At 35.8% G+C, this 5,081-nt stretch overlaps 1 long non-coding RNA gene across 3 annotated transcripts in view; it reads left to right on the top strand.

Annotated features, from left to right (window-relative positions):
- LOC123608597 overlaps positions 1-5,081 on the top strand; it is a 395,339-nt gene that overhangs the window by 168,910 nt on the left and 221,348 nt on the right. For all 3 annotated transcript variants that reach the window (XR_006717319.1, XR_006717318.1, XR_006717320.1), the window contains exon 5: positions 5,030-5,069. This is a non-coding gene — a long non-coding RNA (uncharacterized LOC123608597). The remainder of the gene's footprint in view (positions 1-5,029; positions 5,070-5,081) is intronic.

Below are 5,081 nucleotides of genomic sequence, written 5' to 3' on the forward strand. Positions count from 1 at the left end.
GTGGGAAAGTTCAAAACTATACATTCAACTACCGTAAAAGATATGTGATTATTTGTGTTATTTTTCACTTCTTGGTTGAGCATTGATAGTTTGTTCATTCAAAGAATTTGTCAGTTTCATCTAAGTTGTAGATTTTATTGGTATAAAGTTGTTTGTGTCGTTTCTATATTAATGCTCACACATCATCATTTTAATATCTATAGAGTCTATCCTTAGCAATACTTTATTGATCCTGATGTTGATAATCATGTCTACTGTCTTTTTTTTATCAGTCAGGCTAAAGGTTTATTAATTTTACTAATTTTGATTTTCTCAAAGACCAACTTTTGGTTTCACTGATATTCTCTATTGGTTTTTGTTTTCTATTTCATTTGTTTTTTCACTCTAAATTTATTATTGCCTTTATTCTGCCTATGTTGGATTTAACTTGATATTCTCTTTGTATTCCTTAAGATGGAAGCTAATAACGAATTCTTTCACCTTTTGTAGTTCTGAAGAGGACTTTGTTTTGTCTTTCTGTTGGATTCTGGGCATAGGATCCTGGGTTATTAGGGACTTTTTATTGTATTTTAGTTTTTTAAAGATGTTGCTCTATTTTAATTGTTTCTGATAAGAAGTTGATGTTATCTTTACATTTGTGACTCTATAGGTAATGTGTCTATTCTCTGGCTGCTTTTAAGACTTTCCTTTTATCACGGGCTTTGAGCAATGTGATTATGATGTGAGCCTTGGTGTAGCTTGCTTCATACATCTTGTACTTAGAGTTGATTGAGCTTCTTGGATATGTGGATTTATAGTTTGCAACAAATTTGGGAACATTTTAGACATTTTTCAAATACTTTTTCTTTTCCCTCTGCTTTTGTTTCATTCAGGGATTTTGACTGAAATTGTCCCACACTCACTGATACTTTGAACATTAAAAAAAAATTCCTTGTTCTATGTTCATTTTGGTTAGTTTTCATTGCCACATCTTCAAGGTCACTGACTTTTTTCTATAATGTTTAATCTGCCCTTAATCCCATCCAGTGTATTATTCATCTCACACATTATAGTTTTCTTCTCCAGAAGTTTGATTTGGGTCTTTTTACAAAAACACTGTCCATGTTTCTTCTTAATTTTAAATATATGGAATGCAGTTATAACAACTTTTAATATTCTTGTCTAACAATTTTAACATCGATATCAGTTCTGGATCAGTTTTGGTTGGCTAATTTTTTTTTCTCATGATGGTTTCTATTTTCTTGCTTCTTTACATGATTAGTAATTTTTTTATTGGTTCTCAAGCATCGAAATTTATCTTGTCTAGATACTCTTGTATTCTTACAAATATTATTTAGATTTATTCTGTGACACAGTTAAATTACTTGTGAGCCATTTGATCCTCTCAGGCCTTGCTTTTCAGATTTGTTATGTGGAACAAGAGCGTGTTTATTCCAAGTCTAGTTATTTACCACTACTGAAATAAGACCTATTTCAGTACTCTATACAGTGTCCTGTCAATTATGAGAATTTCCAATCTGGCTGCTATGAGAAAACACAATTTTTGATCTGCTATGAGCCACATGTACTGTTCCCTTTAATCCTTTTGGGTAATTTTTTCTCTAGGCTAGAGTAATTTCCTCATATTCATGCAGTGAACAGCACTCAACTGAATACTTTAGGGGATCATTTGCCAGTATCTAGAAATCTCTTTTTGTGTATCTCTCTACTCTTTAATACTCTCTTCTGAGAACAAACTATTTTGGTCTCCCCAAAATAGAAAGTTGCCTGTCTCCATTTGGTTTTCCCCTCCCTGCTGCATCACCTGGAATATTTTTCAAGGCAGTAAACTGGGGCAGTCACAAGGTTAATCTCATTTATTTCCTATCTCTCATGGTCACTGTATTTTCTTGCCTGCGGTCTAGTCTTTTGAAAAACATTGTGTGTATTCCACTCTTTTTTTGATTAGAGGGTAAATTTTGTCCTTAAAATCCCAACTTTGCAAAGCATAAGTCCCTCTCAATCTTCTTTTGTAATAAGAGTTCCTTATTTTCCAAGAGACAGAGCAAGCACTTACTTGGCCATACAATTTGGCCCTTACACATTTGCTTGCTAAAAACACAATTTTCTAAATTAATCTCTTGAGGAGTTTTTTTGATCAATTTTCTAAACAGTGGTAAAACATCTTTTCTTTAACCTCTATTGGTCCTTTTAAGAACACAACAATTTAATTGATAACATTCATTTTATTGCACAGTTTTCAATTAGTCTTGGCAGGTTTCTTTTCTCTGCTTTTCTCCTTTATAACTCTACTGCAGTGTCGGCAAAGAAGCCCTATTCCTTCTGGCAAAGATGCCTCTGTGCAAAGTTTTTTTGGGACGACTAGCCTAAAGATGGTTTCTTCCAGCTGCAGTTTAAAGTGTTAGGCTGAAGAGAGAGCCTAATTCATTTGATTTCTGATCTCTAGGATAGCATATCCCTCCCTAAGCAGTGTGAGAGTCAAGGTCAGCTGCAGCTAATCATCACAGGATTTGAACTTCAAAAAAATGGAAATAGAAGGTTTTCACAGAGAGCCCTTATATCCTTTTGCTTCCTTTCCAAGACTTACAAGAGCACTTTTTTTTTTCAATCTCAGGGCAGAATGAAATCATTATTCAGTCTTATCCTAAGGGGGTAAGAATCTAACTAAATATCCATTTAAAAATATTTCCTTTTCTTAACATGTACATTCCTCAATGGATTTTGTGAGGATTACTGAGCTCCTGTTTTTGTTTCTGTTTTTCCTTTTTCCTTTTTGTAAAATAGACTAGGCTCCTTAGAGGAAAGTAATTCAATAAAATACTTGTCTAAAGTGTGAGGTTTAGAAGACATCTGTTTAAGAAGGCTAGACAAGGAGGAAAGGGAGGAAATGACTTAAACATCAAGGACCCTACATACAAGCATGCCCACTCATTTTGTGGATGAAGACTTACTGGCAAATCTATTAGGCCTGCAGAGAACGCTTTGGGCTCTGGGCCAGGTTGCCTGGATTCAAATCCTGGTTCCTCTCCTTACTGGCTGAGCAATCTTGGCCAAGTTACATAACTTCTCTGTATCTCTATTTCCCCAGCTATAAGTTGGGGGGATGGGGGTGGTAGCACCTCTTTTATTGGTTTGATATGAAGATAATTCAAATTAATATTTATAAAGCACTTAGACTAGTTCCCGGTGCCCAGAAAGTACTATATAAATATCATATAAAATATGCATTTTAAAATATATTTACTGGGAAATATAACTATCTGCTGACCCAAGAATCACCCCCTGTTCGGAACTGTCATTTTATGCGAATATTATGAAGGTTGAGCTCTATTGGGAAATGTAATTCAAATTTCTATAAAAGTACTTGCGTAGAAAAGTTTCTCGTCTCCTACTACAATAAATTAACAAAGCATTTTTTCGTCAAAAATGTATTGAAGGCTTCCTGGATATTAAGCACAATGCAAGGTGCTAGGAATTTAAAGATGAATAAAGCCTGCATTTCACTTAAGAACATTACAGTTAGCAAACGAGTAAATGGATAATTTTAAAACGGTGTGCAGATGCAGTAGCAAGATTGTTTCTAAGAAGTACCTGATAAAAGTTTCTAACCAAGGTGTGTGTGTGAATATGGGGCAGGACTTGGGAAAGTAGGTCAAAGAAAACCTGCTGGAGTTGGTGAGTGTAAGTCAATCAAGCCATTAGAAGAAAAGGGTGTTCCTGGCAGAGGGAGAGAAACAGCATTGTGGCTCAGGGAACAAAGTCAGTCATATGTTCAGCACTGCTGGAGCTTAGTAAGAAAGCGGCTCTGCAATTTGATGAACATTGCCCTTCTTTGCTAGCAGCTTTTACTGGTGATCTCTTTAGATAGGGCAGTGTTGTCTTTAAAGAGCTAATAAGCAAGAATGGGATGGTGGTTGCTAGGGTGGAGGCTGGGTCCTGCAGGTTGGCCAGATCCTGTTGGGTCATTCTAGGCTCTGGAACTGGACTCAAACTCTGAAGTTCAGGACACAATTTTATTACTTCTCTGAGAGGTTAAGTGAGTCACAGGGTTGATACATAATACCTAGATTCATAAGACACTGACTTTCAAGCAGATATCATATTACGAATACACACAGAACTCTAAATCTTACACAACAGCAAACCTACCACATGGTCACACTACTTCCAGTTCTCATTGTGTTTGGCAAATCCATTTAGGAAATCAGATTAGAGATCAGAATGCTGATTGGCCAGCATCATAACTGAACAAAGATCATACACATTATTGGGAGACATTTCCAACAATCTAGATTAGTGGAGAACCCACTTTTTTTCAGTCTGCAAACATCTCTACCTCAATGACATATATCATCCCATGAGGATGAGAAAAGTATCTTTCTGGAGACAACTGAATAAAATTTGATAATTTATTGCTTCATGATTTCCTAGTTTTAGAATTGTGTAATATAATGGACTTATTTTAACATGCCCTTATCTCTGACTAGGATATTACAATATACAATAAGATACATTGATTGACTTAGCAACAGCTTTCCCTAACACCAGATTCAAATTATGTATGTTATGTTGTATTAAAGAAACACTGTGTTCTTCTTTTTTTTTTAACACTTATTAATTTTTGAGAGGGAAGGGGGAGGTGGGGCAGAGGAAGGGAGACAAAGGATCTGAAGCAGGCTCCCTGTCATGAGCGCAGAGCCCCATGTGGGGCTTGAACCCCGACCTGAGCCGCTTAACCGACTGAGCCACCCAGGTGCCCCTAAACACTGTGGTCTTCTTAATTGGATATGGGGAGGAGGGGGTTCCTTTGTTTCTCGAGAAAGAAAAAATTATAAAACCTGTCCCATTGTAAGTTACTACTGTAGTGTTGATATCATTCATCATCTGTTGATTTTTTTGTTAGGTTTCAAGGGATAATTTTGTCTTTACCTCATATCTAAAATCAGAGTTTTTTGTTTTTGTTTTGTTTTGTTTGGTTTGGTTTGGTAGCTAACTGCTTACTAATTATAGCTTTTACATGTACTTCTAGGGCCAGGCAATGAAAGAACTGCTTAAACATGCATCTCTGGGTAAGTAAAGAG

Source organism: Leopardus geoffroyi, chromosome B2 (assembly GCF_018350155.1).
Source record: "Leopardus geoffroyi isolate Oge1 chromosome B2, O.geoffroyi_Oge1_pat1.0, whole genome shotgun sequence".
In the NCBI taxonomy this organism is placed as follows: Eukaryota; Metazoa; Chordata; class Mammalia; order Carnivora; family Felidae; genus Leopardus; species Leopardus geoffroyi.